At 48.2% G+C, this 26,976-nt stretch overlaps 25 non-coding genes and 16 pseudogenes across 25 annotated transcripts; all 41 read left to right on the top strand.

Annotated features, from left to right (window-relative positions):
- Positions 1–229: 229 nt before the first annotated feature.
- LOC143945100 (5S ribosomal RNA) lies at positions 230–348 on the top strand (annotated as a pseudogene).
- A 109-nt stretch (positions 349–457) lies between these two features.
- Positions 458–576, top strand: LOC143952916 (5S ribosomal RNA). Its single transcript, XR_013268047.1, has one exon. It is a non-coding gene; the product is annotated as a 5S ribosomal RNA (ribosomal RNA).
- Positions 577–696: 120 nt separating this feature from the next.
- LOC143950449 (5S ribosomal RNA) lies at positions 697–815 on the top strand. The gene has a single exon (XR_013265830.1). It is a non-coding gene; the product is annotated as a 5S ribosomal RNA (ribosomal RNA).
- Positions 816–924: 109 nt separating this feature from the next.
- Positions 925–1,043, top strand: LOC143953989 (5S ribosomal RNA). Its single transcript, XR_013269021.1, has one exon. It is a non-coding gene; the product is annotated as a 5S ribosomal RNA (ribosomal RNA).
- Positions 1,044–1,163: 120 nt separating this feature from the next.
- On the top strand, positions 1,164–1,282 carry LOC143953292 (5S ribosomal RNA). Its single transcript, XR_013268388.1, has one exon. It is a non-coding gene; the product is annotated as a 5S ribosomal RNA (ribosomal RNA).
- A 109-nt stretch (positions 1,283–1,391) lies between these two features.
- Positions 1,392–1,510, top strand: LOC143953124 (5S ribosomal RNA). Its single transcript, XR_013268235.1, has one exon. It is a non-coding gene; the product is annotated as a 5S ribosomal RNA (ribosomal RNA).
- Positions 1,511–1,619: 109 nt separating this feature from the next.
- Positions 1,620–1,738, top strand: LOC143943477 (5S ribosomal RNA; annotated as a pseudogene).
- A 109-nt stretch (positions 1,739–1,847) lies between these two features.
- Positions 1,848–1,966, top strand: LOC143945475 (5S ribosomal RNA; annotated as a pseudogene).
- Positions 1,967–2,076: 110 nt separating this feature from the next.
- On the top strand, positions 2,077–2,195 carry LOC143943971 (5S ribosomal RNA). Its single transcript, XR_013264984.1, has one exon. It is a non-coding gene; the product is annotated as a 5S ribosomal RNA (ribosomal RNA).
- Positions 2,196–2,304: 109 nt separating this feature from the next.
- LOC143945166 (5S ribosomal RNA) lies at positions 2,305–2,424 on the top strand (annotated as a pseudogene).
- A 66-nt stretch (positions 2,425–2,490) lies between these two features.
- LOC143952689 (5S ribosomal RNA) lies at positions 2,491–2,609 on the top strand. The gene has a single exon (XR_013267841.1). It is a non-coding gene; the product is annotated as a 5S ribosomal RNA (ribosomal RNA).
- Positions 2,610–2,718: 109 nt separating this feature from the next.
- On the top strand, positions 2,719–2,837 carry LOC143950183 (5S ribosomal RNA). The gene has a single exon (XR_013265609.1). It is a non-coding gene; the product is annotated as a 5S ribosomal RNA (ribosomal RNA).
- A 131-nt stretch (positions 2,838–2,968) lies between these two features.
- On the top strand, positions 2,969–3,087 carry LOC143946605 (5S ribosomal RNA). Its single transcript, XR_013265226.1, has one exon. It is a non-coding gene; the product is annotated as a 5S ribosomal RNA (ribosomal RNA).
- A 119-nt stretch (positions 3,088–3,206) lies between these two features.
- Positions 3,207–3,325, top strand: LOC143944648 (5S ribosomal RNA; annotated as a pseudogene).
- A 300-nt stretch (positions 3,326–3,625) lies between these two features.
- LOC143946949 (5S ribosomal RNA) lies at positions 3,626–3,744 on the top strand. The gene has a single exon (XR_013265259.1). It is a non-coding gene; the product is annotated as a 5S ribosomal RNA (ribosomal RNA).
- A 109-nt stretch (positions 3,745–3,853) lies between these two features.
- On the top strand, positions 3,854–3,972 carry LOC143951045 (5S ribosomal RNA). Its single transcript, XR_013266354.1, has one exon. It is a non-coding gene; the product is annotated as a 5S ribosomal RNA (ribosomal RNA).
- Positions 3,973–4,092: 120 nt separating this feature from the next.
- Positions 4,093–4,211, top strand: LOC143953445 (5S ribosomal RNA). The gene has a single exon (XR_013268527.1). It is a non-coding gene; the product is annotated as a 5S ribosomal RNA (ribosomal RNA).
- A 109-nt stretch (positions 4,212–4,320) lies between these two features.
- Positions 4,321–4,439, top strand: LOC143944647 (5S ribosomal RNA; annotated as a pseudogene).
- A 109-nt stretch (positions 4,440–4,548) lies between these two features.
- Positions 4,549–4,667, top strand: LOC143944638 (5S ribosomal RNA; annotated as a pseudogene).
- A 109-nt stretch (positions 4,668–4,776) lies between these two features.
- LOC143945963 (5S ribosomal RNA) lies at positions 4,777–4,895 on the top strand (annotated as a pseudogene).
- A 120-nt stretch (positions 4,896–5,015) lies between these two features.
- Positions 5,016–5,134, top strand: LOC143946593 (5S ribosomal RNA). Its single transcript, XR_013265225.1, has one exon. It is a non-coding gene; the product is annotated as a 5S ribosomal RNA (ribosomal RNA).
- A 120-nt stretch (positions 5,135–5,254) lies between these two features.
- Positions 5,255–5,373, top strand: LOC143947411 (5S ribosomal RNA; annotated as a pseudogene).
- A 300-nt stretch (positions 5,374–5,673) lies between these two features.
- LOC143945099 (5S ribosomal RNA) lies at positions 5,674–5,792 on the top strand (annotated as a pseudogene).
- Positions 5,793–5,901: 109 nt separating this feature from the next.
- Positions 5,902–6,020, top strand: LOC143952915 (5S ribosomal RNA). Its single transcript, XR_013268046.1, has one exon. It is a non-coding gene; the product is annotated as a 5S ribosomal RNA (ribosomal RNA).
- A 120-nt stretch (positions 6,021–6,140) lies between these two features.
- On the top strand, positions 6,141–6,259 carry LOC143950436 (5S ribosomal RNA). The gene has a single exon (XR_013265829.1). It is a non-coding gene; the product is annotated as a 5S ribosomal RNA (ribosomal RNA).
- A 109-nt stretch (positions 6,260–6,368) lies between these two features.
- LOC143953988 (5S ribosomal RNA) lies at positions 6,369–6,487 on the top strand. The gene has a single exon (XR_013269020.1). It is a non-coding gene; the product is annotated as a 5S ribosomal RNA (ribosomal RNA).
- A 120-nt stretch (positions 6,488–6,607) lies between these two features.
- Positions 6,608–6,726, top strand: LOC143953291 (5S ribosomal RNA). The gene has a single exon (XR_013268387.1). It is a non-coding gene; the product is annotated as a 5S ribosomal RNA (ribosomal RNA).
- A 109-nt stretch (positions 6,727–6,835) lies between these two features.
- LOC143953123 (5S ribosomal RNA) lies at positions 6,836–6,954 on the top strand. Its single transcript, XR_013268234.1, has one exon. It is a non-coding gene; the product is annotated as a 5S ribosomal RNA (ribosomal RNA).
- A 109-nt stretch (positions 6,955–7,063) lies between these two features.
- On the top strand, positions 7,064–7,182 carry LOC143943476 (5S ribosomal RNA; annotated as a pseudogene).
- Positions 7,183–7,291: 109 nt separating this feature from the next.
- On the top strand, positions 7,292–7,410 carry LOC143945474 (5S ribosomal RNA; annotated as a pseudogene).
- A 110-nt stretch (positions 7,411–7,520) lies between these two features.
- On the top strand, positions 7,521–7,639 carry LOC143943958 (5S ribosomal RNA). The gene has a single exon (XR_013264982.1). It is a non-coding gene; the product is annotated as a 5S ribosomal RNA (ribosomal RNA).
- A 109-nt stretch (positions 7,640–7,748) lies between these two features.
- On the top strand, positions 7,749–7,868 carry LOC143945165 (5S ribosomal RNA; annotated as a pseudogene).
- A 66-nt stretch (positions 7,869–7,934) lies between these two features.
- LOC143952687 (5S ribosomal RNA) lies at positions 7,935–8,053 on the top strand. The gene has a single exon (XR_013267840.1). It is a non-coding gene; the product is annotated as a 5S ribosomal RNA (ribosomal RNA).
- A 109-nt stretch (positions 8,054–8,162) lies between these two features.
- On the top strand, positions 8,163–8,281 carry LOC143950182 (5S ribosomal RNA). Its single transcript, XR_013265608.1, has one exon. It is a non-coding gene; the product is annotated as a 5S ribosomal RNA (ribosomal RNA).
- A 109-nt stretch (positions 8,282–8,390) lies between these two features.
- Positions 8,391–8,509, top strand: LOC143951202 (5S ribosomal RNA). Its single transcript, XR_013266496.1, has one exon. It is a non-coding gene; the product is annotated as a 5S ribosomal RNA (ribosomal RNA).
- Positions 8,510–8,618: 109 nt separating this feature from the next.
- LOC143947473 (5S ribosomal RNA) lies at positions 8,619–8,727 on the top strand (annotated as a pseudogene).
- Positions 8,728–8,836: 109 nt separating this feature from the next.
- LOC143950305 (5S ribosomal RNA) lies at positions 8,837–8,955 on the top strand. Its single transcript, XR_013265719.1, has one exon. It is a non-coding gene; the product is annotated as a 5S ribosomal RNA (ribosomal RNA).
- A 109-nt stretch (positions 8,956–9,064) lies between these two features.
- LOC143952397 (5S ribosomal RNA) lies at positions 9,065–9,183 on the top strand. The gene has a single exon (XR_013267578.1). It is a non-coding gene; the product is annotated as a 5S ribosomal RNA (ribosomal RNA).
- Positions 9,184–9,292: 109 nt separating this feature from the next.
- On the top strand, positions 9,293–9,412 carry LOC143947155 (5S ribosomal RNA; annotated as a pseudogene).
- Positions 9,413–9,521: 109 nt separating this feature from the next.
- Positions 9,522–9,640, top strand: LOC143954954 (5S ribosomal RNA; annotated as a pseudogene).
- Positions 9,641–9,749: 109 nt separating this feature from the next.
- Positions 9,750–9,869, top strand: LOC143954407 (5S ribosomal RNA). The gene has a single exon (XR_013269402.1). It is a non-coding gene; the product is annotated as a 5S ribosomal RNA (ribosomal RNA).
- Positions 9,870–26,976: the final 17,107 nt, after the last annotated feature.

The following is a 26,976-nucleotide window of genomic DNA, read 5'->3' as shown; positions in this document are numbered from 1 at the left end:
GGCTTTTGTCAAGAGAGTTGTAAGTAGGGTGCAAGATCGCCTACGGCCACATCACCCTGAATGCGCTCGATCTCGTCTGATCTCGGATGCTAAGCCTGGGAATACCCGGTGCCATAGGCTATTTTCCATTATGTTGTGGGCTTTGGCGACCTGCTTTATTTTTCCTCTCGATTGCCCGAGGTGACCACCTTGGCTTTTGTCTAGAGAGTTGTAAGTAGGGTGCAAGATTGCCTACGGCCAAATCACTCTGAATGCGCTCGATCTCGTCTGATCTTGGATGCTAAGCAGGGTCAGGTCTGGTTAGTACCTGGATGGGAGACCGCCTGGGAATACCAGGTGCCGTAGGCTTTTTTCCATTATGTTGTTGGCTTTGGCGACCTGCTGTATTTTTCCTCTCGATTGCCCGAGGTGACCACCTTGGCTTTTGTCAAGAGAGTTGTAAGTAGGGTGCAAGATCGCCTACGGCCACATCACCCTGAATGCACTCGATTTCGTCTGGTCTCGGATGCTAAGTAGGGTCGGGCCTGGTTAGTACCTGGATGGGAGACCGCCTGGGAATACCAGGTGCCGTAGGCTTTTTTCCATTATGTTGTTGGCTTTGGCGACCTGCTGTATTTTTCCTCTCGATTGCCCGAGCTGACCACCTTGGCTTTTGTCAAGAGAGTTGTAAGTAGGTTGTAAGTAGGGTGTAAGATCACCTACGGCCACATCACCCTGAATGCGCTCGATCTCGTCTGATCTCGGATGCTAAGCAGGGTCGGGCCTGGTTAGTACCTGGATGGGAGACCGCCTGGGAATACCAGGTGCCGTAGGCTTTTTTCCATTATGTTGTTGGCTTTGGCGACCTGCTGTATTTTTCCTCTCGCTTGCCCGAGGTGACCACCTTGGCTTTTGTCAAGAGAGTTGTAAGTAGGGTGCAAGATTGCCTACAGCCACATCACCCTGAATGCGCTCGATCTCATCTGATCTCGGATGCTAAGCAGGGTCGGGCCTGGTTAGTACCTGGATAGGAGACCGCCTGGGAATACCGGGTGCCGTAGGCTTTTTTCCATTATGTTGTTGGCTTTGACGACCTGCTGTATTTTTCCTCTCGATTGCCCGAGGTGACCACCTTGGCTTTTGTCAAGAGAGTTGTAAGTAGGTTGTAAGTAGGGTGTAAGATCACCTACGGCCACATCACCCTGAATGCGCTCGATCTCGTCTGATCTCAGATGCTAAGCAGGGTCGGGCCTGGTTAGTACCTGGATGGGAGACCGCCTGGGAATACCAGGTGCCGTAGGCTTTTTTCCATTATGTTGTTGGCTTTGGCGACCTGCTGTATTTGTCCTCTCGATTGCCCGAGGTGACCACCTTGGCTTTTGTCAAGAGAGTTGTAAGTAGGGTGCAAGATTGCCTACGGCCACATCACCCTGAATGCGCTCGATCTCGTCTGATCTCGGATGCCAAGCAGGGTCGGGCCTGGTTACTACCTGGATGGGAGACCGCCTGGGAATTCCAGGTGCCGTAGGCTTTTTTCCATTATGTTGTTGGCTTTGGCGACCTGCTGTATTTTTCCTCTCGATTGCCCGAGGTGACCACCTTGGTTTTTGTCAAGAGAGTTGTAAGTAGAGTGCAAGATCGCCTACGGCCACATCACCCTGAATGCGCTCGATCTCGTCTGATCTCGTATGCTAAGCAGGGTCGTGCCTGGTTAGTACCTGGATGGGAGACCGCCTGGGAATACCAGGTGCCGTAAACTTTTTTCCATTATGTTGTTGGCTTTGGCGACCTGCTGTATTTTTCCTCTCATTTGCCCGAGGTGACCACCTTGGCTTTTGTCAAGAGAGTTGTAAGTAGGGTGCAAGATCGCCTACGGCTACATCACCCTGAATGCGCTCAATCTCGTCTGATCTCGGATGCCAAGCAGGGTCGGGCCTGGTTATTACCTGGATGGGAGACCGCCTGGGAATACCAGGTGCCGTAGGCTTTTTTCCATTATGTTGTTGGCTTTGGCGACCTGCTGTATTTTTCCTCTCGATTGCCCGAGGTGACCACCTTGGCTTTTGTCAAGAGAGTTGTAAGTAGGGTGCAAAGATTGCCTACGGCCACATCACCCTGAATGCGCTCGATCTCGTCTGATCTCGGATGCTAAGCAGGGTCGGGCCTGGTTAGTACCTGGGTGGGAGACCGCCTGGGAATACCAGGTGCCGTAGGCTTTTTTCCATTATGTTGTTGGCTTTGGCGACCTGCTGTATTTTTCCTCTCGATTGCCCGAGGTGACCACCTTGGCTTTTGTCAAGAGAGTTGTAAGTAGGGTGCAAGATCGCCTACGGCCACATCACCCTGAATGCGCTCGATCTCATCTGATCTCGCATGCTAAGCAGGGTCGGGCCTGGTTAGTACTTGGATATGGAGACCGCCTGGGAATACCAGGTGCCGTAGGCTTTTTTCCATTATGTTGTTGGCTTTGGCGACCTGCTGTATTTTTCCTCTCGATTGCCCGAGGTGGTTGCCTACGGCCACATCACACTGAATGCGCTCGATCTCGTCTGATCTCGGATGCCAAGCAGGGTCGGGCCTGGTTAGTACCTGGATGGGAGACCGCCTGGGAATACCAGGTGCCGTAGGCTTTTTTCCATTATGTTGTTGGCTTTGGCGACCTGCTGTATTTTTCCTCTCGATTGCCCAAGGTGACCACCTTGGCTTTTGTCAAGAGAGTTGTAAGTAGGGTGCAAGATCGCCTACGGCCACATCACCCTGAATGCGCTCGATCTCGTCTGATCTCGGATGCCAAGCAGGGTCGGGCCTGGTTAGTACCTGGATGGGAGACCGCCTGGGAATACCAGGTGCCGTAGGCTTTTTTCCATTATGTTGTTGGCTTTGGCGACCTGCTGTATTTTTCCTCTCGATTGCCCGAGGTGACCACCTTGGCTTTTGTCAAGAGAGTTGTAAGTAGGTTGTAAGTAGGTTGTAAGTAGGGTGTAAGATCACCTACGGCCACATCACCCTGAATGCGCTCGATCTCATCTGATCTCGGATGCTAAGCAGGGTCGGGCCTGGTTAGTACCTGGATGGGAGACCGCCTGGGAATACCAGGTGCCGTAGGCTTTTTTCCATTATGTTGTTGGCTTTGGCGACCTGCTGTATTTTTCCTCTCGATTCCCCAAGGTGACCACCTTGGCTGTTGTAAGAAGGTTGTAAGAAGGTTGTAAGAAGGTTGCAAGATCGCCTACAGCAACATCACCCTGAATGCGCTCGATCTCGTCTGATCTCGGATGCTAAGCAGGGTCTGGCCTGGTTAGTACCTGGATGGGAGACCGCCTGGGAATACCAGGTGCCGTAGGCTTTTTTCCATTATGTTGTTGGCTTTGGCGACCTGCTGTATTTTTCCTCTCGATTGCCCGAGGTGACCACCTTGGCTTTTGTCAAGAGAGTTGTAAGTAGGGTGCAAGATCGCCTACGGCCACATCACCCTGAATGCGCTCGATCTCGTCTGATCTCGGATGCTAAGCCTGGGAATACCCGGTGCCATAGGCTATTTTCCATTATGTTGTGGGCTTTGGCGACCTGCTTTATTTTTCCTCTCGATTGCCCGAGGTGACCACCTTGGCTTTTGTCTAGAGAGTTGTAAGTAGGGTGCAAGATTGCCTACGGCCAAATCACCCTGAATGCGCTCGATCTCATCTGATCTTGGATGCTAAGCAGGGTCGGGCCTGGTTAGTACCAGGATGGGAGACCGCCTGGGAATACCAGGTGCCGTAGGCTTTTTTCCATTATGTTGTTGGCTTTGGCGACCTGCTGTACTTTTCCTCTCGATTGCCCGAGGTGACCACCTTGGCTTTTGTCAAGAGAGTTGTAAGTAGGGTGCAAGATCGCCTACGGCCACATCACCCTGAATGCACTCGATTTCGTCTGGTCTCGGATGCTAAGCAGGGTCGGGCCTGGTTAGTACCTGGATGGGAGACCGCCTGGGAATACCAGGTGCCGTAGGCTTTTTTCCGTTATGTTGTTGGCTTTGGCGACCTGCTGTATTTTTCCTCTCGATTGCCCGAGGTGACCACCTTGGCTTTTGTCAAGAGAGTTGTAAGTAGGTTGTAAGTAGGGTGTAAGATCACCTACGGCCACATCACCCTGAATGCGCTCGATCTCGTCTGATCTCGGATGCTAAGCAGGGTCGGGCCTGGTTAGTACCTGGATGGGAGACCGCCTGGAAATACCAGGTGCCGTAGGCATTTTTCCATTATGTTGTTGGCTTTGGCGACCTGCTGTATTTTTCCTCTTGATTGCCCGAGGTGACCACCTTGGCTTTTGTAAAGAGAGTTGTAAGAAGGTTGCAAGATCGCCTACAGCAACATCACCCTGAATGCGCTCGATCTCGTCTGATCTCGGATGCTAAGCAGGGTCTGGCCTGGTTAGTACCTGGATGGGAGACCGCCTGGGAATACCAGGTGCCGTAGGCTTTTTTCCATTATGTTGTTGGCTTTGGCGACCTGCTGTATTTTTCCTCTCGATTGCCCGAGGTGACCACCTTGGCTTTTGTCTAGAGAGTTGTAAGTAGGGTGCAAGATTGCCTACGGCCATGTCACCCTGAATGCGCTCGATCTCGTCTGATCTTGGATGCTAAGCAGGGTCGGGGCTGGTTAGTACCTGGATGGGAGACCGCCTGGGAATACCAGGTGTCGTAGGCTTTTTTCCATTATGTTGTTGGCTTTGGCGACCTGCTGTATTTTTCCTCTCGATTTCCCGAGGTGACCACCTTGGCTTTTGTCAAGAGAGTTGTAAGTAGAGCGCAAGGTCGCCTACGGCCACATCACACTGAATGCGCTCGATCTCGTCTGATCTCAGATGCTAAGCAGGGTCAGGCCTGGTTAGTACCTGGATGGGAGACCGCCAGGGAATACCAGGTGCCGTAGGCTTTTTTCCATTATGTTGTTGGCTTTGGCGATCTGCTGTATTTTTCCTCTCGATTGCCCGAGGTGACCACCTTGGCTTTTGTCAAGAGAGTTGTAAGTAGGTTGTAAGTAGGGTGTAAGATCACCTACGGCCACATCACCCTGAATGCGCTCGATCTCATCTGATCTCGGATGCTAAGCAGGGTCGGGCCTGGTTAGTACCTGGATGGGAGACCGCCTGGGAATACCAGGTGCCGTAGGCTTTTTTCCATTATGTTGTTGGCTTTGGCGACCTGCTGTATTTTTCCTCTCGATTCCCCGAGGTGACCACCTTGGCTTTTGTAAAGAGAGTTGTAAGAAGGTTGTAAGAAGGTTGCAAGATCGCCTACAGCAACATCACCCTGAATGCGCTCGATCTCGTCTGATCTCGGATGCTAAGCAGGGTCTGGGCTGGTTAGTACCTGGATGGGAGACCGCCTGGGAAAACCAGGTGCCGTAGGCTTTTTTCCATTATGTTGTTGGCTTTGGCGACCTGCTGTATTTTTCCTCTCGATTGCCCGAGGTGACCACCTTGGCTTTTGTCAAGAGAGTTGTAAGTAGGGTGCAAGATCGCCTACGGCCACATCACCCTGAATGCGCTCGATCTCGTCTGATCTCGGATGCTAAGCCTGGGAATACCCGGTGCCATAGGCTATTTTCCATTATGTTGTGGGCTTTGGCGACCTGCTTTATTTTTCCTCTCGATTGCCCGAGGTGACCACCTTGGCTTTTGTCTAGAGAGTTGTAAGTAGGGTGCAAGATTGCCTACGGCCAAATCACTCTGAATGCGCTCGATCTCGTCTGATCTTGGATGCTAAGCAGGGTCAGGTCTGGTTAGTACCTGGATGGGAGACCGCCTGGGAATACCAGGTGCCGTAGGCTTTTTTCCATTATGTTGTTGGCTTTGGCGACCTGCTGTATTTTTCCTCTCGATTGCCCGAGGTGACCACCTTGGCTTTTGTCAAGAGAGTTGTAAGTAGGGTGCAAGATCGCCTACGGCCACATCACCCTGAATGCACTCGATTTCGTCTGGTCTCGGATGCTAAGTAGGGTCGGGCCTGGTTAGTACCTGGATGGGAGACCGCCTGGGAATACCAGGTGCCGTAGGCTTTTTTCCATTATGTTGTTGGCTTTGGCGACCTGCTGTATTTTTCCTCTCGATTGCCCGAGCTGACCACCTTGGCTTTTGTCAAGAGAGTTGTAAGTAGGTTGTAAGTAGGGTGTAAGATCACCTACGGCCACATCACCCTGAATGCGCTCGATCTCGTCTGATCTCGGATGCTAAGCAGGGTCGGGCCTGGTTAGTACCTGGATGGGAGACCGCCTGGGAATACCAGGTGCCGTAGGCTTTTTTCCATTATGTTGTTGGCTTTGGCGACCTGCTGTATTTTTCCTCTCGCTTGCCCGAGGTGACCACCTTGGCTTTTGTCAAGAGAGTTGTAAGTAGGGTGCAAGATTGCCTACAGCCACATCACCCTGAATGCGCTCGATCTCATCTGATCTCGGATGCTAAGCAGGGTCGGGCCTGGTTAGTACCTGGATAGGAGACCGCCTGGGAATACCGGGTGCCGTAGGCTTTTTTCCATTATGTTGTTGGCTTTGACGACCTGCTGTATTTTTCCTCTCGATTGCCCGAGGTGACCACCTTGGCTTTTGTCAAGAGAGTTGTAAGTAGGTTGTAAGTAGGGTGTAAGATCACCTACGGCCACATCACCCTGAATGCGCTCGATCTCGTCTGATCTCAGATGCTAAGCAGGGTCGGGCCTGGTTAGTACCTGGATGGGAGACCGCCTGGGAATACCAGGTGCCGTAGGCTTTTTTCCATTATGTTGTTGGCTTTGGCGACCTGCTGTATTTGTCCTCTCGATTGCCCGAGGTGACCACCTTGGCTTTTGTCAAGAGAGTTGTAAGTAGGGTGCAAGATTGCCTACGGCCACATCACCCTGAATGCGCTCGATCTCGTCTGATCTCGGATGCCAAGCAGGGTCGGGCCTGGTTACTACCTGGATGGGAGACCGCCTGGGAATTCCAGGTGCCGTAGGCTTTTTTCCATTATGTTGTTGGCTTTGGCGACCTGCTGTATTTTTCCTCTCGATTGCCCGAGGTGACCACCTTGGTTTTTGTCAAGAGAGTTGTAAGTAGAGTGCAAGATCGCCTACGGCCACATCACCCTGAATGCGCTCGATCTCGTCTGATCTCGTATGCTAAGCAGGGTCGTGCCTGGTTAGTACCTGGATGGGAGACCGCCTGGGAATACCAGGTGCCGTAAACTTTTTTCCATTATGTTGTTGGCTTTGGCGACCTGCTGTATTTTTCCTCTCATTTGCCCGAGGTGACCACCTTGGCTTTTGTCAAGAGAGTTGTAAGTAGGGTGCAAGATCGCCTACGGCTACATCACCCTGAATGCGCTCAATCTCGTCTGATCTCGGATGCCAAGCAGGGTCGGGCCTGGTTATTACCTGGATGGGAGACCGCCTGGGAATACCAGGTGCCGTAGGCTTTTTTCCATTATGTTGTTGGCTTTGGCGACCTGCTGTATTTTTCCTCTCGATTGCCCGAGGTGACCACCTTGGCTTTTGTCAAGAGAGTTGTAAGTAGGGTGCAAAGATTGCCTACGGCCACATCACCCTGAATGCGCTCGATCTCGTCTGATCTCGGATGCTAAGCAGGGTCGGGCCTGGTTAGTACCTGGGTGGGAGACCGCCTGGGAATACCAGGTGCCGTAGGCTTTTTTCCATTATGTTGTTGGCTTTGGCGACCTGCTGTATTTTTCCTCTCGATTGCCCGAGGTGACCACCTTGGCTTTTGTCAAGAGAGTTGTAAGTAGGGTGCAAGATCGCCTACGGCCACATCACCCTGAATGCGCTCGATCTCATCTGATCTCGCATGCTAAGCAGGGTCGGGCCTGGTTAGTACTTGGATATGGAGACCGCCTGGGAATACCAGGTGCCGTAGGCTTTTTTCCATTATGTTGTTGGCTTTGGCGACCTGCTGTATTTTTCCTCTCGATTGCCCGAGGTGGTTGCCTACGGCCACATCACACTGAATGCGCTCGATCTCGTCTGATCTCGGATGCCAAGCAGGGTCGGGCCTGGTTAGTACCTGGATGGGAGACCGCCTGGGAATACCAGGTGCCGTAGGCTTTTTTCCATTATGTTGTTGGCTTTGGCGACCTGCTGTATTTTTCCTCTCGATTGCCCAAGGTGACCACCTTGGCTTTTGTCAAGAGAGTTGTAAGTAGGGTGCAAGATCGCCTACGGCCACATCACCCTGAATGCGCTCGATCTCGTCTGATCTCGGATGCCAAGCAGGGTCGGGCCTGGTTAGTACCTGGATGGGAGACCGCCTGGGAATACCAGGTGCCGTAGGCTTTTTTCCATTATGTTGTTGGCTTTGGCGACCTGCTGTATTTTTCCTCTCGATTGCCCGAGGTGACCACCTTGGCTTTTGTCAAGAGAGTTGTAAGTAGGGTGCAAGATCGCCTACGGCCACATCACCCTGAATGCGCTCGATCTCGTCTGAGCTCGGATGCCAAGCAGGGTCGGGCCTGGTTAGTACCTGGATGGGAGACCGCCTGGGAATACCAGGTGCCGTAGGCTTTTTTCCATTATGTTGTTGGCTTTGGCGACCTGCTGTATTTTTCCTCTCGATTGCCCGAGGTGACCACCTTGGCTTTTGTCAAGAGAGTTGTAAGTAGGGTGCAAGATCGCCTACGGCCACCTCACCCTGAATGCGCTCGATCTCGGATGCTAAGCAGGGTCGGGCCTGGTTAGTACCTGGATGGGAGACCGCCTGGGAATACCAGGTGCCGTAGGCTTTTTTCCATTATGTTGTTGGCTTTGGCGACCTGCTGTATTTTTCCTCTTGATTGCCCGAGGTGACCACCTTGGCTTTTGTCAAGAGAGTTGTAAGTAGGACACAAGATCTCCTACGGCCACATCACCCTGAATGCGCTCGATCTCGTCTGATCTCGGATGCTAAGCAGGGTCGGGCCTGGTTAGTACCTGGATGGGAGACCGCCTGGGAATACCAGGTGCCGTAGGCTTTTTTCCATTATGTTGTTGGCTTTGGCGACCTGCTGTATTTTTCCTCTCGTTTGCCCGAGGTGACCACCTTGGCTTTTGTCAAGAGAGTTGTAAGGAGGGTGCAAGATCGCCTACGGCCACATCACCCTGAATGCGCTCGATCTCGTCTGATCTCTGATGCTAAGCAGGGTCGGGCCTGGTTAGTACCTGGATGGGAGACCGTCTGGGAATACCAGGTGCCGTAGGCTTTTTTCCATTATGTTGTTGGCTTTGGCGACCTGCTGTATTTTTCCTCTCGATTGCGCGAGGTGACCACCTTGGCTTTTGTCAAGAGAGTTGTAAGTAGGGTGCAAGATCGCCTACGGCCACATCACCCTGAATGCGCTCGGTCTCGTCTGATCTCGCATGCTAAGCAGGGTCGGGCCTGGTTAGTACCTGGATATGGAGACCGCCTGGGAATACCAGGTGCCGTAGGCTTTTTTCCATTATGTTGTTGGCTTTGGCGACCTGCTGTATTTTTCCTCTCGATTGACCGAGGTGACCACCTTGGCTTTTGTCAAGAGAGTTGTAAGTAGGGTGCAAGATTGCCTACGGCCACATCAACCTGAATGCACTCCATCTCGTCTGATCTCGGATGCTAAGCAGGGTCGGGCCTGGTTAGTACCTGGATGGGAGACCGCCTGGGAATACCAGGTGCCGTAGGCTTTTTTCCATTATGTTGTTGGCTTTGGCGACCTGCTGTATTTTTCCTCTCGATTGCCCGAGGTGACCACCTTGGCTTTTGTCAAGAGAGTTGTAAGTAGGATGCAAGAACGCCTACAGCCACATCACCCTGAATGCACTCGATCTCGTCTGATCTCGGATGCTAAGCAGGGTCGGGTCCTGGTTAGTACCTGGATGGGAGACCGCCTGGGAATACCAGGTGCCGTAGGCTTTTTTTTATTATGTTGTTGGCTTTAGCGACCTGCTGTATTTTTCCTCTCGATTGCCCGAGGTGACCACCTTGGCTTTTGTCAAGAGAGTTGTAAGTAGCGTGCAAGATCGCCTACAGCCACATCACCCTGAATGCGCTCGATCTCGTCTGATCTCGGATGCTAAGCAGGGTCGTGCCTGGTTAGTACCTGGATGGGAGACCGCCTGGCAGGGGCGTAACTAGAAATCACAGGGCCCCATAGCAAAATGTTGTATAGCCCCCCCCCCCCCAAAAAAAATAACTAATGCCATTGAACAACAGATTACCACACCCATGTGGCACAGTACCCAGGCAACAGCTTATATTCATTTCGAACAACAAAGTATGCAGTATACTGTATGCAGCCCCTGAAGGACACAGATTGCTGACCTCCATCAGTACAGTGCAGACACCCCCTACCTCAGTGCAGAACCCCAGCAGTACAGGACCCCCCTCACTAGTACAGACCCCCCAGCAGTACAGACACCCCCCATTACAGACCCCCCTCAGAGCAGGACCACCCCAGCAGTACAAATACCTCCCAGTGCAGACACCCCCCAGTACAGACCGACCCCAGTGCAGACACCCCGCTCAGTGCAGACCCCCCCTCAGTAGTGCAGACTGCACCTCAGTGAAGACCCCCCTCAGTAGTGCAGAGACCCCCACTCAGTGCAGGACCCCCCAGCAGTACAGACACCCCCTTATTACAGACACCCCCAGCATTGGAGACACCCCCCCATTACAGACCCCCCTCTGTGCAGGACCCCCCAGCCGTGCAGACCCTCCCCCTCAGTAGTGCAGACCCCCCTAGTAGTGCAGGACCCCCCCCTCAGTAGTGCAGACCCCCCTCCACAGAAATGTAGACCCCCCTATGTAGTGTAGACCCCCCTCAGTAGTGCAGACTCCCCCAGTGCAGCAGACCCCGCTCAGTGCAGCAGACCCCCCCTCAGTAGTGCAGACCCCCCTCAGTAGTGCAGAACCCCTAGTAGTGCAGACCCCCCTCAGTAGTGCAGACCCCTCTCAATGCAGGTCCCCACTCAATGCAGACCCCCCCAGTAGTGCAGACCCCCCCTACATACCTTGCAGTCTGTGGGTTACTATGGTCGCACTCCGGTTGCCAAGGACGGGTGGTTGCTAAGCGACGCTAGGGTCCTTCCGAGTTACAGCTTGTACGCAGGTTTGATAGAGCAGAGAGCGTCCCTGCTGCTCAGCAGCGTGCGGGTGTAATTCTCAGTAATACCTGTAGATGGCAGTGTTGAGCCGATGACATCACTGAGAATGCGTGCTTCAAGATTAAGAGAGTAACATATTATAAGTGCCGGGAGCGGTGGCGCCTCACGGTAGAAGCCGTCTCGGTGGGGCTGTTGGATTGGTCGTGTTGTCCATGAGTTCAAGCCTCGTGGGGAAATATGGCCAATCCACACAGCCCGGTTTTTTTTTTCCTTCTTTAAAAAAATAAATAATATATATATATATTTTTTATAAAATAAAAAACATAAATATAATAGAAAATAGAAAATATTATGTTTAAGGTTTTCATTTATTATTTTATACCCCTTTATTTACATTTTTATTCTAGAGCAGCCTAAATAATAATAAATAATAATAATAAAAATTAAAAAATTAAAAAATATAATAATATATAAATATAAAATATAATAATAATAAATAAAAAATATAAATATAATATATATAATAGAAAATAAATAGAAAATAAAATATTATATATTGTATTTAAGGTTTTTATTTTTTTATATGTCAATGTTATTTTATATGCCAATGTTATCATTGGCAATAAAAAACATAAATATAATATATATAATATAAAATAAAATAAAAATGTATATTTAAGGTTTTTATTTATTATTTTATACCCCTTTATTTACATTTTTATTTCTATATTTACTAATTATTATATTTATTATTTTTATGCACTCTTATTTATATTTGTTTTTATATGTGAGTGATTGTTTTATTTACACACACACCCTTATTTTTTCTTATATTTAATCCTTTTTCTTTTTTTGTGTTTAGACACCTTTATTTATTTTTATTTTTTGAAATGTGTTTAAGTTTTTTAAATAAACACACAAAAAGAAAATGATAACATTGACAATAAACAAAAAGTTACATCACATATTCACAATCTTTTCTGCTTGATTTCATCACATTTATAGGATAATTATTTATAGTATAATTATTTATTTGCAGATTTTGTAAAAAAATTATTGCAGCATAATATATGTAAAAACATGTTGGAATAATTGCAGTTATTTATGAGGGAGAAATTCAATAATTATTTATCTCTATTTTTTTATTATTTATTAAGTATATTTTATATTATATATATTATATGATTTTTATTTATTATTTTATACCCTTTTATTTAAATTTTTTATTTTTATATTTATTATTATTTTAATGTGATTGTTTTATTTACAAACCCTTATTTTTTTATATTTAATCTTTTTTCTTTTTTTTGTGTCCTCCTGTTTACTTCCGCAATGCGCTCTCCCGCGAGCACGCATCGGGAAAGTTCTGTGCTGACCATGTCCAAGGCACAGATTGCTGTAAATGGCCAATCGCAGCGGCCGTTTACAGCGCGATTGGCGTGTCCAATGAGAGATAATCTCATATGTAAACATATGAGATCATCTCTCATCACCGGCTCTCCCTCCTCACACAGAGACAGCGTGTGAGGAGGGAGAGATGAACCGCTTAGTCAGAGATGCAGCGGTTAGTGGGAAAAAATAAATAATAAATATAAAAAATGAAAATAAAGTGCCCATCTGTCCCCACTGCCACCTCTCCCCACTGCCATCTGTCCCCACTACCACCTGTCAGTGCCATCTGCCCCCAGTGCCACCTGTCAGTGCCATCTGCCCCCAGTGCCGCCTGTCATCAATGCCATCTGTCCCCAGTGCCACCTGTCGTCAGTGCCATGTGTCCCCAGTTCCACCTGTCGTCAGTGGCATCTGTCCTCAGTGTCATGTATAAGTGCCATCTGTAATCAGTGCCACGTATAAGTGCCATCTGTCATCAGTGTCACGTGTCATCAGTGCCACATAGTGCCATCTGTCATCAGTGCCACATCAGTGCCACGTGTCATCAGTGCCACATAGTGCCATCTGTCATCAGTGCCACATAGTGCTATCTGTCATCAGTGCCATATCAGTGTCATCTGTCATCAGTGCCACATATTAGTGCCATCTTCATCAGTGTCATGTTTCATCAGTGGCACGTATTAGTGCCATCTGTCATCAGTGCCACATCAGTGTCATGTGTCATCAGTGCCACGTATCAATGCCATCTGTCATCAGTGCCACGTCAGTGTCACATGTCATTGTCCTGGTGCTCCAGGGCCTTCAAAAGTGTAATAGGTAGTCAACCAGTTAGATGTGTAATTTATGCTTCTGGAACACCTGATGGTGCTCCTTGCATGTTGGACCTCTCTAAGTGGCAAGGCTGTGGAAAAGTCCCACACATGTGGTATGGTAATACTCAGGAGGAGTAGCAGAATTTATTTTGGGGCATCATTTGTGGTATACACATGCCAAGTGAGAGAAATAACCTATTACACTGACAATTTAGTGGAAAAAAATAAAAATAAATAAAAAATCTTAATATTGCAAAGAATTGTGGGAAAAAATGACAACATCAAAAAGCTCAACATGCCTCTTACTAAATACCTTGGAATGTCTACTTTAAAAAAAAGGGGTCATTTGTTGGGTATTTGTACTTTCCTGGCTTGTTCGGGTCTCAAGAAATGAGATCGGCCACCAGTGCATCAGATGTAATCAATTTTGTATGATTTGCACCACAGCTTTTAGACTCTCTAACTTTCACAAAGACCAAATAATAGCCAATAATTTGGGTTAATTTTACCAAAGATATGTAGCAGTATAAATTGTGGCCAAAATGTATGAAGAAAAATTAATAATTTGCAAACTTTTATCACAGAAACAAAGAAAAATTATTTTTTTTTCAACATTTTCGGTGTTTTTTCATTTATAACGCAAAAAATAAAAAACCCAGAGGTGGTCAAATACCACCAAAAGAAAGCTCTATTTGTGGGGAAAAAAGGATAAAAAATTAATTTGGGTACAGCATTACATGACTGAGTAATTGTCATTGAAAATGTGAGAGCACCGAAAGCTGAAAATTGGTCTGGGCAGGTGGGGGGTTTAAATGCCCAGTTGTCAAGTGGTTAAGTTCTTTCCATAAACACACAAAAAGAAAATGATAATATTGGCAAAAAAAAAGGTACTGAATTTGCATAGAAAGCACATAGAGGTAGGGCAGCCAGGATGTATTTTGCTATCATCAATCGCTCTATTGATGTCTAGGCTCCAGAGAGGCCAGCTAGGGCAAGGATAGGGTAAGTGACCACGGTCTGTATTGTACCCCCTGGACATAAGAAGCATGTAAAAGTTACAAGGAGGGGGCACAGCGAGGGTGCAATAAAATTGACTTTTAGGCCTCATGCCCACGGACGTTTTTACAGCCGCTTTTTTGAGCGTTTTTTGCAGCTTAAAAATGCCTGTCCATGTTAGTCTATGGCTTCATGCCCACCTAGGCGTTTTTGAGCTGCAAATGGCATAGGCGTTTTTAAGGTGTTAAAAAACCAGGGCGCTCCGTGGTGCGGCGCTAGAGCTGAAAAACGTGAAACGTTAAAAAATGTGCAAAAGCGCAGTAAAAATCAAGTTTTTAACACCACTTTTTCCAGACATCGGACCTAGCTTTACTGCCCATTTTTTAAAACGTCCGTAGGCATGTAGCCTTATAGAGTGACATAGTAAAAAAGAGATGTTGAAATACTTGTGGAGTGCAAATACTGAGTAAGGGCAGATACCAAGATCCAGCATCAGGATGCATGAGAAGTGATACTCTGAACTCTTCCTCCTGATATCTGTGCTCTGCACATTACTCATTTCGAACACCTGTGCTCTCTTTGTTACTTACCTCTCTTTGTTACTTACCTTTGTTACTTACCTCTCTTTGTTACTTACCTTTGTTACTTACCTCTCTTTGTTACTTACCTCTGTTTGATACTTACCTGTCTTTGTTACTTACCTGTGTTTGTTACTTACCTCTCTTTGTTACTTACCTTTGTTTACTACTTACTTCTGTTTGTTACTTACCTCTTTTACTTATCTCTGTTTGTTACTTACCTCTGTTTGTTACATACCTGTCTTTGTTACTTACCTCTGTGTGTTACTTGCTCCTGACCACTACACAATCTGCAAAGCTCCCAACTGTCTCCGATCTTGAGGGACTGTCCATGATTTGGAACAATGTCCCGCTGTCCCTTTTTCCTCCTCATTTGTCCCTCATTTTGGTCTGATCTGTATAGTTGTATATAAAATACACTGCTGATCTTTCAAAAAGTGTTCAGTGCTAAACCTTTCATCCAATTTCTAAATTGCTGCATTTGTACATTTCTAAAGCGAGTATAAAGGAATAGTAGTGGTTAAAAAAAAAAAAACACTTGTGGGTTTAACTAATCTTTTTTTGGTAGAAATCTCCTTTAAGGGGGTGTGACAAGGGGCGTGTCCTGTGCCTACATACTTTTACTAATAGGTGTCCCTCGTTCCCATCTCTGGAAGTTGGGAGGTATGCATTGTGCTTTACTTACTCTTGGCCCAGAACAGAGCAGTTTAGCCAACCTACCAGATTGAAATTTACTGGCACGACACCAAAAATTTCCTGGCACAGCCAAGTTTTTACCGGCATTTCCAAAAATTACAAAATTCCAGACTTAAGTGCAAATTTTTCTATTTAGGCTACAAACAAGTACAATATGCAATTAGCAATGTGATTTAAAGTAGATAAACAGCACTAAACAGCAATGACAGTCCCACTCCTGACCTATTCTGCCCCTTTCCTGCAGACTCACACACGAGGCTCTGGCCACTCTGATTGGCTCCCTTGCACCATAACAGCACACGACATGCTCGGGCTCCGCCTCCACCAGAGCTGCCCGAACACACGGTAGCAGGCACTTGGATGGTCTCAGCCAGCTCTGGACCGGGCCGAACATCACAGCTGTATTTTTTACTGCTAACTTTTTGGCGGGGAAGCTAAATGCAGAAAGTTTATTATCTTGATGCAGAGAAGGAAATAAAATTATATTAAAGGCACAGTTTAAAAAACAAAACAAAAAAACATGTCATACTTACTTGCTTTATGCAGTGATTTGGCAGACAGCAGCCCTCATCCTCTCAGGTCCCCCACCAGTGCTTCTGGCCCCTCCCATCTGCCAAGTGCCCTCAGAGTAAAGAGCTTGCTATGGGGGCACCCAGAGCAGGCCGCTCACCAGCCACAGTTCTGCGTGTCCAATCGGACACAAAGTTGAGACGTCTTCTCTCACTTCTCATTGGCTCACAAGTTATGAGTGACAGCAGCCAGAGCCAACATTCATAAAATAACAAACATATTACACTTGCCTACTCTGTGCTCCTCTTCTGGTGTCACCTGCTGGAGCTCTTGGCTCCTCCCCTGCTTTGTGTACCCCCCATAGCAGGCTGCTTCCAATGGGGGCACACCTGCAGGATTGATCCTCAGCCAGGCTGTGTGCGTCTTTTGGCACACACAGCATGGCTCAGCCCCACTGCCTGCTCTCTGCTCACAGGATTTAATCGTCAGGAGTCAATGGTTTCTTCTGCTGCCTCTGTGAGCGGAGAGAGAGGGAGGAAAGAGCCACTGCAGATGGGCACAGCGCTGGATTGAGAGAGGACATAGGTAAGTATAAAACGGGGTGATTGGCGATACAAACACTGGGACACTTTTTAGCTTAATGCAGGGAATGCATTATAATCACTTTAAAACAGAACTAAACTTACCTTTGCTTCAGTGACACCGCCCCTCAACAGTGCCAGCATCTTCAGCTGTGTGCCGGTCTTCAGTCTTCTTTATGGGCCAGTGTAGTATGACATCCCTCCTGCGCATGCACAGGAATCAGTCATTCCAGCACACAGAGACCAGGCCAGAGGTGTAATCTGATCTCCACATGTGCATTGCATCGCTTTAAGCACCTCCCACTGTTAGCACAATTTGACCACATCCACCATTATTGTGATGTTCTATGCACATTGCATCGTTGCACTCCTTAGGGTGCCCAGAAGGTTCAATGGATCTTTCAAATTCCTACTTATGTCCCTGACTCTCAGCATTAGGGATGAGCTTCGTGTTCAAGTTGAACATACGTTCGACTCGAACATCGGCTGTTCGTCCGTTCGGCGAAGTCCGAACATTTTGGTCCGTTCGCGCCAAATTCGTGTGGCGCTCACGGCCCACAATGCACTGCGATGGCACAGTGCATTGCTGGCTCATGATTGGCCAAGCATGCACTGTGACCCCGCATGCTTGGCCAATCGCAGCACCAGCAGCGAGGAGAGCCATGATTGGCCACAGGCAGGATGCCTGTGGCCAATCATAGCTCAGGCTGTGTAGTGCACGCCCCACACTATATAAGGCCGCCAGCGCGGCGGCCTTGTGTAGTGTGTTGGCGTCTGAAGCAGTGGGTGTTCTGTGTACCTTCAACACAGTACACACCGATCGTTTTCGGCCAATTTTCGATCTTGCTGTTGTGTAGTGGTTGTTGTCTGCGTGCCCTGACCGCAGTATACACCGCTATACTCACCTCACCTATATAGCTAGTGATCTATCTTTTATAATAGAGCTTGCAGTCAGTAGTGTTAGGAGCGTGTGCGTGCTGTCTGCGTGCTCTGTACCCAGTACATACCGCTATATCCACCTACATAGCTCTTCTCTATTTGAGACCACTTGCCATCTGCAGGAGTTATTGGAAGTTGTGTGTGCCTCCAGCACAGCACAGTATACATCTGTATATACCCCTTTATCTCTGGTGTTCTATAATAAAGGCATTAGTGGGTGTTGTGTGCCTCTAGCACAATATACACTACCCAACTGCTTTTTTACCCAACTCCCTTCAGGCCATTACCATGTCTGGAAGGCCAGCAAGGAGAGGCAGACAGGCGCGAGCCGATAAAAGAGGGCAAGCAGGCTCTGTGTCTAGAGACAACAGTGCTGGTCGTGGACGCGGTGCATTGTCATCAGCATGTGGCCATGGGACACGCTTGTCCTTCTTTTCGGCAGCTGGACATGTTGAGCCGCAACATGCCAACGACTTGGTAGAGTGGATGACCAAGCCCTCTTCATCCTCCTCATCCTCTCTCACCCAGTCTCAGGGTAGTAGCAAAGCAGCTGCCAACGCATCGTCTTCCCTCCTCTCAATGTCATCATTAGTGACTCCTTCCCTAGACCCACCACGTCCTCCTGAGGAGTCTCCTGAACTCTTTGAGCACAGTGTTGGGTACATGCTCCAGGAGGATGCCCAGTGTTTGGTGGGCTCTGATGATGACACTCAGCTAGAGGAAGGCAGTAGCGTGAGCGCAGAGAGAGGGGATGCTCAAGAAGGACAGCAATCTGGCAGTCATGTTCCACAAGCTGCAGCATACTGCCATGTTTGCTACAGCGATGAAGAGGGAGGGGATGATGAGGGCACTGACTCCACGTGGGTGCCTGGAAGGAGAGAGGAGGAGGAGGAGGAGGCGACACATGTCCAACGAGGCAGGATGCCCTCCGGGGGCCAGCTTAGGGGCAGCACACCGACTGAATCACACCGCAGAGCTTCGCCTGTGCAGGGCGCTGCCTCTGCGCGTTATTCTAAAAGTTCTTTGGTGTGGGCCTTTTTTGAGACGAGTGCATCAGATCGCACCGCTGCTATTTGCAACATATGTCTCAAGCGTATCTCGCGTGGCCAAAACATCAGCCGCTTGGGCACCACATGCTTGACCAGACATATGTTGACCTGCCATGCAGCTCGTTGGCAAGCGTACCTCAAAGACCCACACCAAAGAACAAAGCGGACCTCTCCTTGCTCTTCATCAGCTGGCATCTCCAACCCCACTAGACCTTCAGTCCAGTCTGAAACCTGCTCTGAGAGGAATGAAGGTGTAGAATTAGGTGTGTCACAGCCAAGTGCTTCCGGGAACTCTGCTAGCGGTACACCCACGTCCGATTATAGCAGGCAAATGTCCCTGCCCCAGCTGCTGGACCGGCGAAAGAAGTTCACTCCCAGCCATCCACATGCCCAGCGGTTGAATGCTAGCTTGGCTAAATTGCTAGCACTTCAACTGCTGCCTTTTCAGTTGGTAGACTCGGCCCCCTTCCGTGAGTTTGTACAATGTGCGGTTCCTCAGTGGCAGGTCCCCAAACGCCACTTTTTCTCACGGAAGGCGATTCTGGCTCTCTACCGGCATGTGGAAGGCAATGTCCTTGCCTCGCTGGACAGGGCGGTCAGCGGTAAGGTGCATATTACCGCTGACTCATGGTCCAGCAGGCATGGACAGGGACGTTACCTGTCTTTCACGGCCCATTGGGTCACTCTTCTGGCAGCTGGGAAGGATGCAGGACAAGGTGCAGTAGTGTTGGAGGTTGTTGCGCCACCACGCCTCCAAAATGCTACTATTGGTTGTGACACACCTCTCTCCTCCACCCCCTCCTCTTCTTCTTCCTCCATGGCCTCTTCCAGTGCTCTGTCCTCAGAACCAGCGGTGCTCCGTAGGCGTTCCAGGGGCTACGCAAGTACGCAGGCAAAATGATGCCATGCCGTGCTTGCGCTGGTTTGTTTGGGGGACAGGAGCCACACTGGGGCGGATGTTTTGTCAGCTCTGCAGGGGCAGGCCGAGAGGTGGTTGACGCCACGCCAGCTTAAGCCAGGAATGGTGGTTTGCGACAATGGCACCAACCTCCTCTCCGCCCTCCGACAGGGACAACTGACCCATGTGCCCTGTGTAGCTCACGTCCTTAACCTGGTTGTGCAGCGGTTCTTGGGCAGGTACCCGGGCTTACAGGATGTTCTGAAGCAGGCCAGGAAAGTCTGTGTGCATTTCCGCCGATCATTTAATGCCTGTGCTCGCCTGGCTGAGCTCCAAAAGGAGTTGAACCTGCCCAAGAACCGCCTTATATGTGACATGCCCACCAGATGGAACTCAACGTTGGCCATGCTGCAGTGGCTGCACACGCAGCAGAGGGCCATCAATGAGTACCTGTGTGACTACGGCACCAAGACAGGGTAAGGGGAGCTCGGTTTTTTCTCACCACGCCAGTGGGGCATGATCAGGGATGCATGCACTGTCCTGTCACCGTTTGAGGAGGCCACAAGGATGGTGAGCAGTGACAGTGCATGCATCAGTGACACTGTACCACTTGTCCACCTCTTGGAGCATACGCTGCGTGGAATAATGGACAGGGCACTTGAGGCAGAACAGAGGCAGGAAGAGGAGGACTTCCTTGCCTCTCAAGGCCCCCTTTATCCAGACAGTGTTCCTGCTGTGCCACCCATCACACAGGAAGAGGATGAGGAGGAGGAGGAGGAGGAGGATGATTGTGTCAGCATGGAGGTGGAGGCTGGCACTCAGCATCAGCAGCAGCAGCAGCCGCAGTCTTGTAGGGATGATTTACAGTCCCAAGAAACCCGTGGACTTGTACGTGGCTGGGAGGAGGTAGCTGCGGATCATGTTGTCCTTAGTGACCCAGAGGACTCCGGACCAAATGCCTCAGCTAACCTACGCTGCATGGCCTCCCTGATCCTGCAAAGCCTGCGGAAGGATCCTTATATTCTTCGGATCAAGGAGAGGGACCATTACTGGCTGGCCACTCTCCTTGATCCACGGTACAAGGGTAAGGTTGCCGACCTTATCTTGCCGTCGCAGAGGGAGCACAGGATGAGACATCTCCGGGAGGCCTTGCAGAAAGGTCTGTGCAACACATTTCCAGAGACTGGGAGGTTACAAACTCCTGGTCCTGGACAACGTGTTGCTGAGGCATCGGTCAGAAGGAGCGGTGGAGAAGGTGGCCGTCTGACCGATGCTGTCAGGCAATTTTTTAGTCCGCAGCCCCAAGGTATGTGGGGCTCACTTGGGGATGTTTTTGTTATTTGCGATTTATTTAGTTTACTTGAGGATTTTTTCCAATGGCCTATGTTATATAAGGCCTAATTGGAATAATGTCCTGTATATGAGAATGTTCCTTTCCTTCTTTATAGAGTTTTATGAAATTTTTAGACTTAAGAAATGGCCTGATGGTCTGATGATCTGACAGTGTCCTTTGCCCATGTGGAAGAGTAAGGTCGGGGAATGATGGTGGGCCCTCCTATGTTCTGGGTGCAGTTACTAGAACTGTGCGATCGGGTATGGGGGGTTGACCTTGTCCGATCGTGCTCTCCTAATGGGTAGGTATGCGACCGGATTGTACCATCAGATATGATCCCATTCAGAGAACAGGTCAGTTCTGATTCTCTAGAGTGTTTTTTAGTTTATTTTATTTTTAAGATTTTTTAATTCACAAAAAAGATCAAATGAGTATGAACCTATTTGTGAAACGGTTCGTGTCCGATTCCTTATAGCATTCGTGTATTTTATTTCATTTAGTTTCATTTAATGATCAGGGCGAACGATCATTTTTGCCCATTTCTAAAATGGCTGATTAGGAGCTGTAGCCAGGAGCTCGGAAGTGGGCGGTTACGTTCTGTAGCTAGTGAGTATTTAGGCGGTGGGTCAGCGCGCCGCCCGTACCCCAGGAAGAAGTCACTTTTGACGAAACTACGTAGGGTGAGCGGCGTGCTGATGTTACCGACATTCCCCGTTGACCAGGAAGGACGGGCAGTGTTAATAGGAGAGAGCCGGCCGGCTCGTGATTGTACTTACGCTTGTACTCAACTGGAATTTGTGAGTTTGTTTTACTTTTATTTCGTTCGTATTAAATTTTTATGCGGAATTACGCTATGGGAGCCTTTCTTTCTTGTCTTATCTAAAAAATTCGGTGGAATGTGAGACGTTGTAAGAAAGAGATATAAGAGGTGGAGACGCCAGCAGAACCCATCGGAGAGACCAGGAACGATCGTTTTTTCTTCATGCCTGTATGATCTCCCTAAAAAGAGATCTTGGCAGCTGGTAAGCCTCATTGAAATAGGTGGTGGATAGAACTTCCTCTTTGGGCGCACCTGCTATACATCTGAAGGGTGTTTGTAAAGAGTCACTTCAAGGGACTTATTCCATACCTTCGTACTTCCCTCTCTTTGGACTTTTTATGTGCTTCAAGTTTGATGTTTTTATACACAATTTTTCTTGATAGTATACATTGTTTAATACTAGAATTTAACACGTCACATTGTTAATACTGTAATGTATAAGTTTTAGCGCAGCCTTATTTTTTGGGTTTGTGTCTAGTGTGGGTATCTCACATTGGGTTGCAGCAGGAATTTATACTGTTATTATTTATATTATCACTTTTAGAGTTTGTTTTCACCGGCTTAGGCCTTGTTTTGATTAATTGAGTTATCGTTTGGACAGCGCTGTTTTCCAAAAAGTTTTTTAGCCCCAAGGTATGATCGGTTCCAGCAACCATCGCCAGCGTCTGATTTACATGGTGCAGAAATACCTAGGGGCAAGGTCAGACTTGGACACCTTTCCCACCGAAAATCCTCTGGCTTACTGGGTCTTGAGAAAGGAACACTGGCCAGAGCATGCAATTGAGCTACTGGCCTGTCCTGCATCCAGCGTTCTTTCGGAATGCACCTTCAGTGCTGCTGGTGGCTTGTTACCGATCACAGGGTGCCCCTGTCCACCGAATCAGTTGATCAACTGACCTTCATCAAGATGAATCAGTCTTGGATCACCCACAGTTACCAAGCACCTGAAGCTGATGTAACCGAATAATTTTTTTAGAAATATCACATCCCTTCAAGACTGCCTATGCTGATGCTGAGTGACTGTCCTGTTATGTTGATTGTCTATCCTCTTCCTCCTCCGCTGATATGTTGGAAAAACATTTTTGGTTCTGGGTGATGCCACCAGCCCAATTTTTTTGCCCCTCTTTAACAGGGGCATTTAATTACAATTTTTGATGCAATGCTTTGCAGCAGGGCTAATTCCTGCACTAAAACTAGAGTATATGGGAGAGGTTGCAGTGTCGTGGCACCATCACCAGTGCCTAAGGCCCAATTTTTCTGCCCCTGTTTAACAGGGGCATTTAATTACAATTTTTGATGCAATGCTTTGCAGCAGGGCTAATTCCTGCACTAAAACTAGAGTATATGGGAGAGGTTGCAGTGTCGTGGCACCAGCACCAGCACCTAAGGCCCAATTTTTCTGCCCCTGTTTAACAGGGGCGTTTAATTACAATTTTTGATGCAATGCTTTGCAGCAGGGCTAATTCCTGCACTAAAACTAGAGTTTATGGGAGAGGTTGCAGTGTCGTGGCACCAGCACCAGTGCCTAAGACCCAATTTTTCTGCCCCTGTTTAACAGGGCGTTTAACCACTTGCCGCCCGCCCTATAGGCAATTGACAGTGGCAAAGTGGTTTCATAATCCTGATCGGACGTCATATGACGTGATCAGGATTATGAGCCCCCGGGGGCACGCATCGCGGCGATCGTTGTTGCGGGGTGTCAGTCTGACACCCGGCAACTACGATCTCGGTAAAGAGTCTCCGACGGAGACTCTTTACCACGTGATCAGCCGTGTCCAATCACGGCTGATCACAATGTAAATGGGAAGAGCCGGTGATCGGCTTTTCCTCACTCGCATCTGTCAGACGCGAGTAGAGGAGAGCCGATCGGCTGCTCCTCTGACAGGGGGGGTCTGTGCTGATCGATTATCAGCACAGCCCCCCAGAGGATGCCCACACTGGACCACCAGGGATGCCACCAGACCACCAGGGAAAAGGTAATCCTCCCTAGACCACCAGGGATGCCAGTCAGCACAATGGATGCCAATCAGTGCCCATAATGGATGCCAATCAGTGCCCACAATGGGCATCACTGATTGGCCTGCATTATTGTTTGGCACTGATTGGCATCTATTAGTACAGTATAACACCAATGCCGCCTATGAGTGCCCACCTGTGCCGCCTATCAGTGCCCACCTGTGCCTCCTATCAGTGCCCATCCATGCCCATCTGTGCCGCCTATCCATGCCCATCTGTGCCGCCCATCCATGCCAATCCGTGCCAGCTATCAGTGCCAATTTGTGCCACCTATCAGTGTCCATCCGTGTCGCCCATCCATGTCGTCCATCAGTGCCGCCTATCAGTGCCGCCTATCAGTGCCACATATCAGTGTCCATCAATGCCACCTCATCAGTGCCACTTCATTGGTGCCACATCATTGGTGCCCATCAGTGCCGCCTTATTAGTGCCCATCAGTGTAGCCCCATCAGTGCCCATCAGTGAAGGAGAAAACGTACTTATTTACAAAGTTTTGAAACTGAAACAAAAAAAACATTTTTTTTTTCAGAATTTTCTGCATTTTTTAATTTGTAGCGCAAACAATAAAAACCGTAGAGGTGATCAAATACCACCAAAAGAAAGCTCTATTTGTGGGAAAAAAATTATAAAAATTTCATTTGGGTACAGTGTAGCATGACCGCGCAATTGTCATTCAAAGTGCGACAGCGCTGAAAGCTCAAAATTGGTCTGGGCAGGAAGGTGTTTAAGTGCCCGGTATTGAAGTGGTTTGTTACAATTTTTGATGCAATGCTTTGCGGCAGGGCTAATTCCTGCACTAAAACTAGAGTATATGGGAGAGGTTGCAGTGTCGTGGCACCAGTGCCCAAGGCCCAATTTTTCTGCCCCTGTTTAACAGGGACATGTAATTACAATTCTTGATATAATATTTCACAGGAAGGCCTGTTCCTGTGCCCACCCAGAGTAACTGTGAGGACTTATAGTGTTGTAGCACCAGCACCACAACCACCAAAGGTCAATTTTTATAATCGTTCACAGCAGGGCGCTCCAGCGCCCACCAAGAGTCACTTTGAGGGCTTACAATGTTGTGGCAAAACCAACACCTTGTTCCGCCATTTCTGCAGAGCATATAGGGCAGGCCCCTACTTTCAAACATCCAACTTACAAACATCTCCTACTGCAAACGGAAGGAGACAACAGCAAGTGAGATGAAAAAAGACGGACGGCAAAACAAATTATACAGGGGTGATAACCCTTCCCTATGTTTTCCAAAAAGCTTAAAAATAGTTTTTTTGACTGGAGCTACACTTTAAAAATGTACCAGTTGAAAATTACAAACAGATTCAACTTAACACAACAAACCTACACAGTCCCTGTCTTGTTTGCACCGCCTGTATACTGCTGTTCTGGGTATATAGGGCCTGGGGGCCACACGTATTTCCTTTTTTTAATATGGGTACGGGGTTCCCCTTAATAAAAACAAGACCCAAAGGGGCTGGTAATGGGCAGGGAGGGCTACCCATGCCATTTTTCTCAATGATTTTCAACCATATTGCAGGAACCAGATATAACATTAAAACCACAAGAAGTTTGAAATGACGTTATTTCCGTTAAATGTCATTTTGTGCAGGGACTGTTCTAAACACGGGAAACACATGGCACTTCACAGGCATACTATAGACACCCCCCAGGCACGATATTTAAAGGAATATTTCAATTTTTTTCCCTTTAATCGTCATTAAAATCAGTGCTCCCGCCAAAACGGCCATTTTTAAAACTTTTTTTTGCATTGACCCATGCCCCCTGGGGCAGAAGTCAGGTCCCCAAACCCTTTTTCGGACAGTATCTTGCATATTAGCCATTAAAATTAGCACTTTTAATTTCGAACGTTCGAGTCCCATAGACTTCAATGGGGTTCTAACGTTTGTACGAATTTGGGGTCCGTTCAAAAGTTCTGGTGCGAACGAACCGAGGGGTGTTCGGCTCATCCCTACTCAGGAGCAAGCACTGTTCCTCGCTGGTTGCAGTAGCGTGCAGCTATCATCTCAGCTACTTGGGAGGCTGAGGCTGTTGGATTGCTTGAGTCCAGGAGTTCTGATCTACCCTGTGCTATGTTGATTGGTTGTCCTGAACGCTAAGTTCATTATCAATATGGTGTTTCCAGGGGAGCCCAGAGCCAGCAGGTTGTCCTAAGGAGGGGTGAACCAGCCCAGGTTGAAGACAGAGCAGGTCAAAACCCTCGTGCTGATGATTAGTGGGATTGTGCCTGTGAATAGCTAGGGTAGAGCAGCCTGGACAATACAGACTTTTTTCCAACTATTAACTTTATTTTTATTCAGTGTTTCTATTATCTGTATTCCTCATTTATTTTGAAATATAAATTATAAAGTAGAAAATAGGTTGTAATGCAGATTACTGGTAGCCAGTCCCAGGGTGAAATTCCTGGGTGCCACTTATATACGCTCCTGTGATTGTGGTAGATCGCTCTCCCCGCAGTAAGACTGAGATGTTACGAATAGCTCCGGGTCTTGTTCTAACAATCCAAAGCCAATTGCTCCTGATCATGTGATCACTGTGATTACCCAGGGTTGTTTCTCCTCTGTGTAGGGGAAAAGATGCATTGTATCTTTTCCTCTTGGCAAAAGGGGAAGTCTGTAAACAAAAAAAAAAAAAAAAAAAGAAGACGAAAAAAGTCAGTTTAAAAAATAAAATAAAATACAGTTTAAGGCAGGGGTGCCCAACCTTTTGAAGAGCGAGGGCCACCTAAGCAAATTGGTAACCGGTCACGGGCCACAATGAGTGGAGCATGTGCATGGCAGTACACTCTACTCTTTTTTTTTGCGGATCGGATTGGAGGTAGGCGTTTGTAAACGGACACAAGTCCATTTACATCTGCTACTCTTTAGAGGTGAATGGAGGGTCCAAATGGGTCGGACTGACCGCGTGAAAGGGGCCTATGGCTCAGTGCAGGTAACCTTCAGGTGCACTGCTCTGCACCTGTGGATCAGTTTGAAAGCAGCCCAGTAACCACTGCAGAACAGATATGCCCATAGATACACTGTGATTTTAGTAATAAACTTACTATTAATAACAGTATTCTATTCTATTCCATCACAAAACAGGAGGTCGCAGGCCACATCAGAGGGCTCTGCGGGCCACATGCAGCCCCCGGGCCACTGGTTGGGCACCCCTGGTTTAAGGTGATTGTAAATTAAATAATTTTATTTTTTAAATAACAAGCATGTTATACTTACCCAAGCAGCCTGGATCATCCTCTTCTTGGGTCTCCCTTTGAGTGACCACCATAGCAATTGACTT

Source organism: Lithobates pipiens, unplaced genomic scaffold (assembly GCF_037356315.1).
Source record: "Lithobates pipiens isolate NorthernLeopardFrog02 unplaced genomic scaffold, aLitPip1_a1.2 Scaffold_30, whole genome shotgun sequence".
Classification (NCBI taxonomy): domain Eukaryota; kingdom Metazoa; phylum Chordata; class Amphibia; order Anura; family Ranidae; genus Lithobates; species Lithobates pipiens.
Note: the sequence above shows the minus strand (reverse complement) of the source record. Positions and strands in the feature narration are given on the sequence as shown.